The sequence below is a fragment of the Belonocnema kinseyi genome, chromosome 6 (genome assembly GCF_010883055.1).
Source record: "Belonocnema kinseyi isolate 2016_QV_RU_SX_M_011 chromosome 6, B_treatae_v1, whole genome shotgun sequence".
NCBI classification, from domain to species: domain Eukaryota; kingdom Metazoa; phylum Arthropoda; class Insecta; order Hymenoptera; family Cynipidae; genus Belonocnema; species Belonocnema kinseyi.
In genome coordinates, this window is record NC_046662.1 from 57,572,790 (window position 1) to 57,589,658 (window position 16,869).

Below are 16,869 nucleotides of genomic sequence, written 5' to 3' on the forward strand. Positions count from 1 at the left end.
GTGTTTACATCCCGGCTTTGGTGGTTTGAATGTCATGTACGTTTTGACTAACCTAAGATTTGGAAATTATACCATGCTAAATACAATTTTGATTCCAAGACACTAATACTCACTGGTAAATGAGAGGTATTTAAAAGTTAGGTTATTATTATTATTATAACTTACCTGCTTATCAACATCTATTTCACCCAAATAACGCCCGAAAAAATCATCTTGACAGGTAACTGGCAGATGGTAGAAAACACTTCACGTTGCTCTTTATGAGTAAAAACAGTCTCTAAATTATGGTTTTCTCCTAGATACTCATAATGAATCTGTGTGGCTCAAATTTGTTGCAACTTAATTGAACACTGATTCTGATGTACTTTGGAGGTAGTTGTGGTGTCCTCTAGCTTCATCTCCGAAATGTCCCCTAAAATAGTCTCTGAAAGCATCTAATATCCCGTCTGCATCATATAGCATTTCCCAATTACTATTTTTCATGTTGATAAATTCTGTACTTTTATTTCCTTCATTTTTTTATAAAGCAGCTCCTTGCTTCCTTCAAAGTCGTTTTGTATTTTCTTCTCTTTTTCTGCTCTAATTTTATATTTACTTTCCTTAATTAATCGTTTGAGTATCTCTTTTTATGTCTGTGATAATCTATACGTCTATTTTTTTCCTCATCGCTAAGACCTGCGATGTTCAAAGTTCTCCTGTATGCTTCTTTGTTTGCTTTTTGGGCAGCCTGGATTTCATTGGTCCACCACGCATCACCAGACATTCTTCCTACAACCGCAGTACCACACACTTCGATCACACATCTAACAATGATATCCCAGAACTTTGTCCATGCGCCCTCTATATTCTTGTTGTTTATAAACGCATCCAGGTTGCCTTATCTATGCTTTCAATTATCTTCTTTTGGAAATCTATTCGCACATTCGGTTTATGTAGGTTCTCAATTTTTATTAGCGGTTATTTTGTTTACTCCGTCCTCTTTTTTCTCCATCCTCGACCTAAGTTAATTTTGGACATCAGAAGGTAATAATCAGTGTTGCATTCAGAATCCCTCATGATCCTTGTATCTTTGACTAACTCTCTTAGTCTTTTATCCGCAACAACAAATTAAATTATACTGTGGCTTTTTCCTTTAGATCAGGTGTACATATGGATCATTTTATGCCTAGACAAAGTATTTGTAATAAACGAAACCCTCTCTAAGCATAAACCAACTTATTTCTCTTCGTTATAATTTGTTCTTATATATTACTAGAAAAATCGATTTTTATAGTAAAAATGTTCTAAATTACATAATTAGGAATTAATTCAAGAATAGAACTCTAAAAACTATCAAACTTTATCAATGTTTAATTCAAAGTCTTAAGGAACAAGAATAATCCAAATTACACATTGTCAAACACAGTTTCTTCAAAATTAAAATATTCAAAATATTGAATGATTACACACGTATAGGGAAATTACAATTCGACAAATTAAAATCGAAATTGTTTCGCTTGAAAATTTGTATTATAAAATTATTAATTCTGAACCCTCTGCATTCAATAAGTTAACTATTTAGGCTCTCAATTAAAAATTTTACAATTGTTTTTAAGTATTAACATCTTTTTAAAAATAGTTCAAATACTACTACAAAAGCTTTTAATTTGAAATTGTTGAACTCTCCAAATATCAATATTATTAGGGTATTCAATTTAAGTGTAGTGAATATATAATTGGAGCGCCATAATTTGGCCAACATTTTTCAAATCTGAAATGTGGAAAAATATCGAAAAAATGATTTCCGACCCCGAAATTTCCAATTCCCGAAAAAAGTGAATATACCGAAAAAGTTTGTACCCAAAATCTTAAAACTATACTTTTTAAATTCTCGGAAATAGTAAATTTCCCAATTTTCAAATTCCGCAAAATAGTAAACTGACAAACTCTGAAATTCACAAAAAATTGTCATTTTTTTTCTTTTGTTAGAATAATCCATCATCATATAGACTTCTTAATCCCTAATTTATACTATTATATATTTTTTCAAGAATTTAAAAATTCGGCAATTTGCTATTTTTATAAATTTTTAATTTTCTAGTTCGGTAATTATTTATTCTGTATTTTTTAATATTTGAGGCTCTTAAAATTTGGCATAAGTCCTAAGTATTCAGTTTAAGTATGTAAAGGTTTCAACGTTTAAATTTCATAATTTTAAAGGATCTGAATTTGAACAGAAAAATTACAATAAAACTCGATTTGAAATTCTAGAAATGACGAAATTCCGAAAATTTCACATTCCGGTTACGATAGTAAATTCCATAGTTTCTTTTTCGAGAATTTCAATCTTGTGGAAAATTTCTGTTTCGTTAACTATTTTTTCGGTATTTCTTCGAAGTCGAGATTGAAAATCTGGTAATAATTATGTTATTCCATATGATCTTTTAAGAAATAAAACTTTTCATTCTAAAAGATTGAATTCAATATTATACAATTTCACATGATGATACTTAAAAGGATTGTTAAAAAATAATAAAGTTTGTACTGAAATTGTTGAATGTTACAAATTGTAATCTGAGTACATTCGCTTTTGAATTATGAATTGATAATAATGAAAGTTATTAAGTAATTATATTATTATAATTAAAATAAATAATATTAAATAATAATGAACCATTATTTCTTGAATTAAGAATTTTTGAAATCAAGGTCCAAACAATTTTGATTTTTTCAATCTGAAGATATTGAACTATTTTAATGTTTTTTTTTAAGTATACAGAATTGAAGGTTTCAAACCAAACATGGCGAAACTATTAACTAGGCTTTTTATTTGAAATAGATTTGCCGAATTTTAAAGGGTTCAATTCAAAAATCCCGAAAAGTAATTCGCTTTAAAATATTGCTGGCTTGAAACTTTAAATTTACTGACTATTAATCAGGATTTGCACTTTATTTTGTATATTTTTATTTATAAAAAATTCTTTAAATTATAAATTCTTCCGGAATTTAAATAAAGATTCGCTGAACAGCTTGAAATATACATTCAAAATTGTAGATTTTCAAATTATAAACGTTTTGAATTAAACAATTGAAAAGTTACTGATATAAAATTTAAAAATGCAAAGTCTTTAGGCCCAATGAAAATATTTCTGCTACGCGCACCGAATTTTGGTGAACCTAGCCACCTTTTTCTAGCTCCTCTCAGCTCACCGAAATACTTATTCTACTTAGTTAGTTGGGCCAAATATTTAGTTAATAAAATATGGTATTGCTCTGTTATTAGTTGCTTGTGCTATTTTATTAGTTGGAACAACAATTTCATTAGTTGCAGCGACTAGTCTATTAGTACTAGCAACTGGAAAAATGGTTGTTCCAACAAATAAAATAGTATTACCATATATTACAACCTTAAAATAAAAAAAAAAAAGAATTTTTTCTCGTCCTAAGGCAGTTTCAAAGCGCAAACCTTAAAATTAAAATACATTATAAGGTGGCGGCCATGTAGTATTACCCTCAAAAATCATTATTCAATCAAATGCCGTCTCACATTCTAAAATTCCTGAAACCACTATTTACACGTTTTACGTTGATCCTTCTCGAAAGGCTGAGCAAATAATTTCATTCGCCTCAGCTGCATTTCTTATTCAATTGTAATACAAAGAAAATGTAGTAACTCAATTGTTCCTTGACGGAAGCCATTTTATTGACTCATGATTTTTTAGTTTAAATCCGCAGGGTCACCACCCATGATATTGTGTTTAGAGCTTAAAATTCAACCTTCAAAACTACCTTAGAGGGGTTAAACGTTCAAATTTTACCAAGAGTTACAAGAAATTAAAGTAAGGACAACGAATAAATTTTTAAACCTAATAAAAATAGAAGCATCCTTTTCGTGCCATTTTTAAGAACTTCCAAACTTCTTCAGTCTGCCAGTATTTCATAAAATATCAACTAAAATTAAAACTGGATAATTTTTCTCCTAAAAAGTCTGAAGCAAAGAATGAACAAAATTCACCGACATTTCCCGGTTTCCCGGTTCAGTGACCACCCTGAAAGTATAATGTTTCTCTTGCAGGTATATGTCAAGTACTGCACTTGATATAATCACAATAAAATCACGAACAGATTGAAATACCAATTAAAAAAGAAGTCCACCCCAATTCTCGAGAAACGAAATCGAATTTTTAAATATAATTTCCCACGTAAAAGGTCCACACGTAAAGGATGAATGCACGTGCACTGCGCACGTGACATTGCTCGTTACACGACTCATTCGAAGTTTGGCAACCAGTTTGGTTGGACAACGAGTTCGGTTGTGCATTTGGCGAATGCCAGGGTAAAGGCATCATCATCTCGCTTCACCTTTCTCTCTCACACTCACACTCACAATCGTACACTCACTCTCACACACTCACTCTTTCACACTCGTTCTCTCACACTAACTCTCTTACACACATTAATGGAAGATAGTTCATCCCTCTCGAACCAGTTTCGCACCGAACCGGTGAGAGTAGCTTTTTTACCACACTGACCTGGGTTAACTTGGCGTGCAGTGCCGAATATAAAACGGTTGGTTCCACTGACCCCCTCTCTGTCCAACTTCCTCGCCCAAATGCACACCCACCCATTTCCTCTAACCTTCCCCCTCAACTGCTGCCCCCATTTCTGTAGCTATATATACTTATAGAGAGTGAGTTTACCAACACATGCACATGAAGAGTTGCAGAGAGGAAAGTGCACCGTGGCACACAAATGCCTCGAGGGAGAGAGGGCAGGGCCATGGTCACCCGAAAACGCCGAACCTTTCCCTCTCATTTGTCCTCTCGCTCACTCTCATTTTCGAACAACTCGCCGAGCCTCACTGGCTCAACGTTTCCTGCACGTGTCTACCCACTCGTGCACATTTACGTACAGATGTTCATTTTTAGGGGATATTTCTTTTTTACGCCAACTAGGACAGATGGGAGCTGTATTTTCAGCGAGAGGACTTCATTTTTAGTGGCTATGTTTTTCAGTGCGATTTTAAAATTTATATCAGAGGCCAAAATGGTCACAGCCTTAAGCGGCTAATTTTTAGAGGTGTTAAGATTTTCGCTATATTTTTAGGCCCACTTTTTTATTTCTTAGAAATTTAAATATTTATTAGATAATTAAAATTTAAATGAGAAGATAAAGAGGGTGTGATATGGGGCGCCAAATTTTTAGAGGCGGTGCATTTTCAGGCCCACATTTTTTTAAGCCACTAGGACAGATGGGACTTGTATTTTTATTAAGACGAATTCATTTTTAGTAGCTATTTTTTAAAGCATATTTAACATTTATATCTGAGGCCAAAAAGATTATCGCCTGTGGTGGCGAATTTTGAGGGGCGGTATATTTTCAAGTACAATTATAGGCCCATTTTTAATTGTTAGATTTCTACTTATTTATTAGATATTTAAAATTAAAATCAGAGATCAAGAAGGTTATGGCCTGGGGCACTTCATTTTTAATTGCAGTACATTTTTAGGTACATTTTTAGGCCATCCCTTTCTTCAAGGCCACTAGGATAGATGGAATTATATTCATTTTGATTGAAAAGTTTTATATTATATGTTTTTCCCGAATTTATCTGTTTGGTTAAAAATTTTAATATCTTAATATTAATGCAAAAATTTGTTAAAAAGTAACCCTATTAGGGTTAAAAATTCCACAATATGGTTGAAAATGAACTTTTATATATAAAATTTCTTCTTTTGGATATTCTTCTTTGGTACAAAAGTCTTCTTCTTTGATAAAAACAATCTTTTTTCAAATTTAAATTTTTCTTCTAGAAACTTTGTCTTTTTGGGTTGAAAATTCAACTACATCCCTCATTTGGCCGAAAATTCATCTTTGTATATTAAAAATTTAACTATTTTGATCAAGTCACTTTTTTTGCTTGAGAATTCAACTTTTTTCTTTAACATTTGTGGTTTTGGGATAAAAATCGGTCTTTTTTAATTGAAAATGCATCCTTTTGGATGGAAGAGTCATGTCCCTCAAATAAAAATTTATTTTTCTTTATTGAAAATTACCTTTTTTGCTGAAAAAATATCTGTTCTAGCAAAAAATCATTTTTCGTTCGAAATTCAACTATTGTGTTAAAAATTCGTCATATTTGGCTAAATATAACTGTTATTGTTTTAAAAACAAAAATATTTTTTGCTTGAAATATCAATTTTGATATTTTTTGTTGAGAATTTTTTTTTAACGTAAGTATTTCCGTGAAAGTTAAACTATTCTAATAACATTTTTTTAACTATTTTCTCGAAAAACATTTGTTTTTTCGGGATCGAAAATAAATGTTTTTTTTTTAACTGAAAATTCAACAGCGTTTGAATTGTTCCAAATTTGTGTCTTTTATTAAACATTCAAGTTCTTGGTTACATTTGAAAATACTTCGTAAAAAATTATTTTTTTTTAGTTCAAGCTTCATGTTTTTGATCAAGAATTTATGTGTTTTATTGAAAATTAGTTTTCTGTATTGATAATGTACCTTTTTTTATATAAACGTTTAGGTTGAAAATTATTTTGATAACTTTCGGCACAAAATTAATTCTTTTCAGTTGAATCGAGTTTCCCGTAAATTGATTTAATTTACCACATGAATTTCACGTGGTATTCCTCAATCCGGGCGAAGTTCTACGTAGTTTTCTAAGGGATTAAGGAATGACACGTGGAACATCCACGTAGTTTCCTTTATTTACGTAGAAATCTACAACGAATTTCAGGTAAATTTTAAAACTTTATCACCCAAATTTAACGTGAAATTACACGCACAATCCTAGACGAAACTCCTTCATATACGTCGAGTCCTTCGTAGTTTTTTATGGGAGTAAGGAATTCCACATGAAAAATGCACGTAGTTTCCTTAATTAACGTGAAAATCTACGAGGAATTTAAACTAAATTGTTTGAGTTTATCACGCAAATTCAACGTGTAATTTCAACCATAAGCCAACGTAGAATTTTTTAAATCAATTGGAGCCCTACGTCGCTTTGCATGACATTAAGAAATTCTACGTGAAAAATCTACGTAGTTCCATCGATTCACGCGGAAATCCACGAGGAATTTCCCGTGGATTCTTTAAATTTACGAACCGAATTGCACGCGCAATTCCACGCACAAATCAACGTAGCATTCTTTAATCCAATTGGAGTCATACGTACTTTTGCATGGTATTAAGAAATTCTACGTGAAAAATTCACGTAGCTCCCTCGATACACGTGAAAATTCATGTGGATTGTTTAAATTTACGACTCGAATTCCACGTGTAATTCCATGCATAAACCAACGTAGAATTCTTTAATCCAATTGGAGTCTTGCGTATTTTTCACTGGATTAAGGAATTTTTCGTGAAAAACCCACGTAGTTTTTGTAATTCACGTGCAAATCCACGAAGAATTCCACTTAAATTGTTTGAATTTGCCACCTGAGGTTCACGTAGAATCCCATCCATAAGTCCCCGTGGAATTCCTCAATACACGTTGAGGCCTACGTAGTTTTTCACGGGATTCAGAAATTCCACTTGAAAAATCCAGGTAGTTTCCTTAATTAACGTGGGAATTCACGAGGAATTCTACGTGAATTTTTTAAATTTACTATCCCAATTTCACGTGTATGCCCACGTGGAATTTTTTCATGCAAGTGGAGTTCTGCGTAATTTTTCAAATGATTGATGAATTATATGTGAAAAATCGACGCAGGTTCCTGAATTCGTTTGCGATTTAAATATGTGCACAAATAAACTAAGGATTCACTCAAGTTTAGGGTTAAAAAAATTGTTATATTGTAGAGCTTGAACTGCAATAGAAAGCTGAGGAGACCTAAATGGGTTCATTTGGAAACACCTGAATATGTCAACGTAAAGGCCCATTCAAAAACAAACAAATTGCAAAGTGGGGTTGGTAAGTTAGGGATTTACAGAATGTGTTAAGTCGAAAAGTTTCATGCATGTGCATACGCCTTTATGTTAACAAGTTTGCTACATAACCTGCAAATGATATTTATCAAGTCATTATATCTATTCTAATTGCGGTAATATTTTGTACTTTAATTATCTTCATTAAGTTATGTTCATCAGAGTTCAATTAAATGTTTGCTTTAAGGCAAAAATCCTGTTATTAATTAAACTAAGCAGAAAAATTCGTTCTTTAGGAATAAGCTCAATTCTAATTCGGTTCCTTTAGAATGCGCGTAGCGTAATTTATCGAAGGCAAATTATTTGTGGAGAGACTTTTTTCTTTCGCACCCTTATCTAAAAAAGTGGAATGTGCTAACATGGGAGGTGGAAGAGAATGGAGGATAATTCCGATTAGTTTCACCCTGTAAAATGAGTAAAGATAGCCTCCAGGCAAGCATTCGAACAGGTCGCTGCGAGGCAGGGGCAAGATCGGCTAAGGGCTGGCGAGTGTCGCGAGCCATCGATACGCGATCGAAGCACGAGTCACAGCGCATGAACGGATGTGTGGCACGCGGTACATGGAAGAACGCTCCGGTGCAGTGATTATGTGCTCGAGGCACTCCTGAAACAAAGCGCCCTCTGTTCTACGATCACCAGGGCACAACGTCCAATCCCTTTGCACTTACACACGCACTCTGATAACTCGACAGTGTACACGTACCTACGTGCGTCTATAGTCTATGGCTGCGCTTCGTGTATAAGAGGCGCACAAATTCAAGTAGGAACCCTCTATATTTACCCAAGAGAGAATCTCACTATACATAGTTCCAGCTTCCAACGAGCCAACATGACGGATACGCAAATATCGACCAAAATCTCAAGAGTTTTATGCACGAGTGAATGCGTTTTTTATAATGCAGGGGGAGACTTATTAATTGAAGTAAGCGATTTATGTGGTCTCCAAACAATTTTTTTTTTTTCAACATTTGTGTCATGTAAAAATTTACTTCACCATCGTCATCATGAATAGATCCGGAGAGTTTTTTCTTTTTTCAGGGACAAATTTTAGCTTCGTTTATCTTAATGATGACCAAGATTTAAACGAATTGAATAACACAGCACAAAAGAAATTTTGCGGAGCCAAAAAACGACTAACATAATATTGTGATGTTCGTCCAGATTAGTTGGGATCCAACATTTTGAAATTTTCTGCTTGCCGGATTTTCTTTATTCTACCCTCGATTTTTGGTTCAGGTTGAATTTTTTTTGAGTTGGCTACTTAGCATTTGGTGTTATTTTTTCAAGCTGTTGAGTTGATCGGTTTATAGCTTCATTCATGTTGAAAGATATTCTCTGAAATTTAGGTTGTGAAAAAATTTTTCTTGTAGAAGTTAACAACAACAAAATTATAATGTTTAAACATTACTAAAATTTTTCTCGTAAACAGCTAGGTGGATATTAACAACTGTGACATCAACACTTTTATTTATGAATCTCTCTTATAGAAATATGTTATTGAATTTACAAAAATGAATTTGTTTATAAACAATTGAGCTTTATGCCACTCATAAATAATTTTTCATTCCATGTTGTTTTACGTTACTTTTGGAAAGAAATACAATGTAATTCTTGTCATAGACATTTATAAAAGATTTGATCAAGTTTAGGTCGAAATTTTCTTTTTTTGTTGTACAATTTAACAACAACCAAATAACAATGTTCATGATCAGAATTACATTTAAGCATTCATAAAAAAATGAGATTTTAAGTAGCAAATTTATTTTTGTAAATATAAAAGCATATTTCTATCATAGAAATTTATAAATAAAAATGTTGACGTCACAGTTATTAATATCCATTTAGCCGTTTACGAGAAAAATGTTAGTCATGTTGAAACATTATAATTTTTATTTTATTAACTTTTACAAATGCTAAGTAGCTAACTTAGAAAAATGAAATCTCGACTAAAAATTCAAGGTCGAATAAAAAAACTTATGAACAGAAAATCTCAAAATTTTGGATTTCGAATAATTTCAATGAATAGTACAACACTATGTACGTCGCTTTTTTGACTCCGCAAACTTTTTTTGCGGCCGTGTAATTTTTACGTTTATCCGATTAGAATGTAAAATTCAGTATAAATTAATAATAATTCAGGGTGAGCACCAAATAAATTGAAATAATTTCCAAAAAATATTTTAAAGACTCTTCAAATATTTGAAATTGTATAAAATCCCTCACTTCATGTAAATAATTTCTTTCAAATCCATCAGAGTACTCTAAAATGTCGTGAAATTCTAATGAAATTTGGTATTCCCTGAATTCCTGGAAAATTTATTAAAATACCTTGAGAGTTTTTAAAACCTTTTAAAATAATTGGAATCCTTGGAAATCTGTTAAAACTTTATAAATCTCTTAAACATATCTTAAAAGTATTTTAAAATATCCTAGAATACTTTAAATATTTTTAAAATACTTTAAATTACAGACTCAAATGAAAATGCCTTGGATTCCTTCTAAATACCCTAAAATCTTTTAAAACCTCTATAATCCCTCAAAATTATTGAAAACTATTAAAAATTCCTTAGCCTCTTTCAAAATTAACTAATATATGTTTTAAATCGTTTGATTAAAAATTTCTTGGGATCTTTAAAAATCCCTAAAATATTGTAAATCGTTTAAAAGATCTTAAAACTTGAAAACGCTTTTGTAAAATCATTATGAAGCCCCATTTGTAACTTGAACATACAATAAAATATTTCAAATCATATTAAAAAACTAAAGTCAATTAAAAATGCTTTTGAATCTTTTCTAATACCCTAAAGTATTTAAATACCTTTAAAATCGTTTAATATTAATTAAATCCATTCAAACGTCCTTGGGATCTTTTAAAAATCCCTCAAGAATTTTAAATTGTTCGAAATCCAATTATAAAATTGAAATAAGTTCCAAATGCCTTAGAATCTTCCTGAATATACTACAATAATTTAAATCCTTCAAAATCCCTTCAAGATTATTAGAATCTAATAAAAATTCCTTGGGACATATTAGGAATGCCTATAATTTTTAAGTCGTTTGAAACCGTTTGAAATTCCTTAAAACTTTTTAACACGCTTGAAAAATAACTTACGAAGATTTCTTTGAAAATCTTTTTTGAAAAGCTCGTGAAAATTCCTGAAAGTTTTTTAAAATACACTAAAGTATTACAAAGCCTTTGAAATCCCATTAAATTATTCAAATCAATTTAAAATGCTTTAGAATCTTTGAAATACCCTAAAATATTTTAATTTCTTCCAATCTTTTCAAATCTCATGCAATTATGTAAAGCTTATAAAAGTTCCTTGAAATCTGTTAAATAATCCTAAAATATTTCAAATCTTTTTAATTCCCATAGACTTACTGAAATCGGTTGAAAATGTGTTAAAATATTTTAAAATACCCTAAAATATTTTGAATTCTTTTGAAATCTTCTGAAATCCCTTAAAATATTTTTAAATAAACTAAAATATTTAAAATTTTGTAAATTCTTTGGAAATATCTAAAAAATTAAAACTCTTGAAAATAACTTGAAATCATTTGAAATAATATAAAATATTATAAATCTCATTAAATTACAGAAATTGGTTAAGAATAACTTGTAATCTTTAGAATATCCTTAAGTATTTAAAATCATCTGAAATCCTATTGAATTACTAAATCAATTTACATTTTCTTGAAATCCTTAATAATACTCTAAATTATTTCAAATCGTTAGCAACTATTTAAAATCCCTTAAAGCTGTTGAAAGATTTTAAAAATTCCTTATAATTTAAAAAAGTTCCCTTAAATACTTATAATCCATTGAAACCTTTTCAAATTATTGAAATCTATTAAAATTTTTTTAATCTTTGGAAATACCTTGAAATATTTAAAAATCTAAGAAATACTACGAAATCCTTCATTTCTTGTAAATATATATTTTTTAATCCATCCATTATATGTCCCATAAAATCATTTCAAATCTTTCGTAATTTTTGGAAAATTTTTAAAACCATATGCAAATTAGTTTGCATCTGTCAAAATCGATTCAATTTTAGAATTTAGAACATTTTAAATCTCTCGAAAATGTCTTAGAATCCTTTAAAATATCCTAAAATTTTTCAAAATTCGTTGAATTATTTTTAAATCACTTGAAACTTGGTAAATATCTTTAAAATGATCTGGAAGTTTGAAAAATGCCCTTAAATGCTACAAATCTTTTTAAATCACTTTAAATTATTCAAATCTATTATAAATTTCTTAAAATCTTTTAAAATATACTCAAATATTTCCAAAGAATTACAGAAAATTCAGAATTTAAAATCAACAGAAGCAGGGCCTCACATTTTTCAATTATTAAGGGTAATATATTGAATTAAATTTGAAATTAATAATAGTTCAATTTACTACTCAAAAGATGAATTTTTTACCAAGAAGATTCAGTTTCTAACAAAAAAGTCAATTTTTCAAACAGAAAAAAATAAAAAATGAATTTTCTCCCAAATAGTCGAAATTTTAACTAAAAACGATTATTTTTTAACGAACAATCCAATAGCTAAATTTTCAGTTAGAAACAGTAAATTTCAACAAACTAGTTAAATTTGCAACCAAAGAGATGAATCTCCAACACCAAAATTAATTTTTAACGAAAAACTACAAACGAAAAATGTAATATTTGATGTGTTAACCAAAAAATATATTACAATTTTACATCAGTAACAGTTCAATTTAACCGAAAAAGTAGGATTTTTTAACGAAATAGTTAAATTTATAATCAAAGAGATGAATTTTTAACAAATTAGTACAAATATAAAACAAGCAGGTCAATTTTCAAAAAAAAAAAAAATTATTAACCAAACATGAAATAGTTCAGTTTTCAAGTATAAATGCTCATTTTTAACTAAAATGATGAATCATAAACAAATACAACGAACTTTTAACGTAGTAGTTACACTTTCAACCTAGTAGTGGAATCTTAAACTAAAAAATATAATTTTTTAATTTTTGATAAAATTGTTAATTTTTCATGAAAATAATTTAATTTAAAAACAAAAAAAAAAATAAAACAAAAAAGCCTGAAGTTTTATCGTCTAGTTCTGAGTATGAAAAATGTCTTTGGGAATAAATAAATTCCATTTAGAGAAAATAAAAAATAAAATAAAATTCCATTGTAAAAAAAAAGTTTTTCAGTACAAAATTATCGGATTTGAATTGGTTAAAGAAAATTTTCTATTTAAGTAACTTATTATATTTTACCGCGATCCTATCAGGGATCCCAATGGGGTGACAATGAGCATTATGTACAAAAAGTCAAGTAACTAACATGCCTAAATAGTATCATAATTTAAAATTAGTATGAGCAGAAACTTCCCCACATTGTATAATGCAGCCTACAGCGGATAATCGTTAATTAATAACAAAAATAATATAAAAATCATTAATTTTAATCTTAATTCATGAACACGTATAGTGTATTAACTAATAAATAAATTTAATTAATTATTTTACGCATATTAGTATTTTGAATTAATGATTATCCGCTATAGGGAGGTTCCCCCTATATTATTTTTCAATTCATAAAATAATAAATATTTTGTGGAGCATACTTTTCATACGTACAGTATTTTTTTAAAATATTTTTCTGCATAAATTTAAATATTTTCATCAAGATTATTTTTTTTTCTGGAATATTCCCTGTGTTTGGAAGATAATTTCCTTCGAGAAAGATTTTATTATTTTTTCTCCTCATTATTCGCTTCATTAAATTTATATGAGCATAAGTAAATATCGATTCTTATCGGGTAAATTATCTTTATTAAATTTGTACCTAAATTATATTCTAATTAGTGCATTAGTTCACTGAATTATTCCTGTTATTATTTTTAGTTGCGAGATTTCACTCATATTTATTCAGGTTTTTTCTGCTATGACAATAAATGTTCTGGGAACTTATATTTGAAATTATTTTCACATTGTGCAAAAAGAAATATAGATTCTGTGGAACCAAATTCGCTATTTCAGGCTTTTAATTTTATGCGGATCCAAATTATATTTTGATTATATTATTATCAATTTTTTATTTTAATCTTAACAGTTTGAGAAAAATGGAATCAGCTGACTACAAAAAATTGATTTAAAAAATTCCTGTGTGCATTTGATAGCAGCGCAAAAAAGGGACCATATCAGTGAGTCAACAAATTTTGGTGCACTTCCTCTCAGTCTTAGTGCTGATATGATTTAATCACACGACGACGAACGAAATTTCTTGCAACATGTGCAAGCAAATAAAGCGCATATTTTCGGCGTAAAAAGACCTTATCAGTGCTCTACTGTCTCTAAAAAAATTTAAGAATCTCTCAATGACAAATATTAAAATAAAAATTAAATATGTGTTACTGATAATCCAGAAAAGAAAAGAAAATTATACGTATTGTAAAAATAAAAAGCAAGATTATAATTAATCTTCGTGTCATTGCACTCTCAAAATCAATGTACGCTTCAATAAGCAAAACAATTCTGAAATCCAAGTGGAAAATTGATTTTCGTATAATATGAAAAGAAGCTAAAATTATGTTTATCAATGCATACAGCCAAGATAAAATTGGAAAAGATTTCATTTATTTTTTAGTTTTTATTTGGAACTTACTATGAACGGCAGTTGATCGATCCGAAGATGTACCCTATTAGTGGAGGAAAACGATCACTTATTAGATACACTTTCACGAAACGTTTTTTTTTTACAATTTCCTATCCTCTGATTCTCGGTTGCACAGAAAGTCGCTCAGAAAACTGAAGTCACGTCGAAAAGGAAAAGACTCACGGAGTTTCGACAGCTTTGGCCCAAGTGACTCCGTTTCGCTGTCCCGACTAGCGTGTTGTTTTGTAGTCCAACTGCACGAACCATGCATTCAGATAAGACCCGTCGAATCACTAACCTACCTCACTTCATGCACTACACGGTGGTCCAAAATCAATTTGCATCCCGATCTAAATAAAATTATGTCAAATTCGAATTCACGACATCGATTTTAAGAATTTTTTAGAATTTTTTAAAGGTTTTATCGGTACGGGAAGTACGAAATTGAGAGTAAATAAGAGGTGGGACAGTGTGGGAAGTTAGTATAAATGAGGAGATATTAGTAGTGCAGAAATAGAGAGAGGGGGGAGGGGGGTTGGTAGGAGAAGTTAATATAAGTAAGAAGAGTAGGGGAAATGATTAGAAATGAGAAAAGAGAAAGAAGAGTAAGTGAGATGACATTAAGAAAGGAGAAGTAAGAAAAATAAGAGACGGTGAGGGTTAAGAAAGCAGGCGAAGAGAAGGAAAGCAGAGGAAGTGACTGAAAATGAGTGAAAGAAGAATAGGACAAGTGAGGAGACGGAGAGTAGGAGAAGTGATGGAAAATTTATGAAAGGTGAAGCAGGAGAAAATGATGGGTGAGTAAATAGAAAAAATGAGGAAAGGAAAAGTAGAAACATGACAAAAAAAAATGGATTGTAATCAGGGGAATAAAGGGGTAATACGGAAAGGGGAAGTTAGAGGAGTAGGTGAGAGTGAAGAAAAGTAGGGAAAATTATTAGAAATGAGGAGCAAGGAAGTAGGAAAAGTGAGATAAAATTAAAGGAGATGAAGTAAGGGAAATTAGAGACGGTGAGGGGTAAGGAAGAATGCAAAGTGAGGGGAAGTAGACGAAATGATGAAAAATAAATGAAAGAAAAGTAGGAAAATTAACGGGAGGGAAAGTAAGAGAAGTGATGATTGATAAGGGAAATTTAGGAAAGGAGATGCAGGAAGACATAAAGTCTGAGTACATAGGGAAAATAACGAAAGTAGGAAACATGGAAAAAAATAAGTGGACTGGAAGTAGAGGAAATCATGGGAAATTAGTGAAAGAAAAGTAAGATAAGCAAGGGTTGGGAAAGCAGAAAAAGCTAAGGGAGACAAGGAAAATTTAGGAAAGGAGAAGCAGGAGAAAGTGAGGGCTAAGTACACAACAAAAATTAAGAAAGAGAAAGCACGAAACAAGTTAAAAAGAAGTAAATAGGAACCAGAAGAAGGAAGGGGTAATGAGGCAAGGGAAATTTAGGGAAGGGAATTTAGAGAAGTAAGTGTAAGTGAAGAAAAGTATGGAACATGATTATAAATGAAGGAAGAGAATATAGGGAAAGTGAAAAACGGAGTGTAAGTGACGGGAAGTAGAAGAAATGAATATAAATTAGAGTGAGTAGGGATGGGAAATTAGGGACTGGGAAGTTTTATCTCGGAAAGTGCGGAGAGGGGGAAGTAGGGGAGGAAAGGAAACATACGAGAAGGGGAAATAGAGAGGGAAGAAGTTTGCAAAGGGAGGAAGAAGATGAAATTAAGGGTAGGGGAAGAAGCGGGTGTAGGACTAGTAGGAGAATGAAAGTATTCTGCGAAGGTGCCAAAAAAGCAATAACCTGATCAGGTTAAGGTTTTTCTCATTCTCTAATCCATTTTAAATAACTCTAACCTAGATATCGCCATTCATTTTGGGATTGTATCTTTAGCTCCGAAGTTTTTCTATACATTATATATAAATTACATATTTAGGTATTCCTTCAATTGAATTTAAAAAATATATAAAACTTTGTGTATATTATACATTCATTTCCCGATTTTTCCGGTGAACAAAATTCCGAGGCATTACCATCTTTGTCATTTTATCGGTCAGGTAGACACCCTGATAATCAGTTCTCCTTTAAACGAGACTATCAGCAATAATATTCCGTATTTTAAAAGTATAATTAGATATTTTTGCCAAGACCTGTTTCTTCGTGCCCACAATACCTTAAACCAGTAATTGTTCACATTTACTAGTTTTAAAATTTATAGTTTAAACAGTGTGGCTAAAAAACTTTATTTTAAATATTCTGTGGCTTTTCTCTGATTTTGCTCTGATTGATATTTTATTTTCCCATACCATTAACGA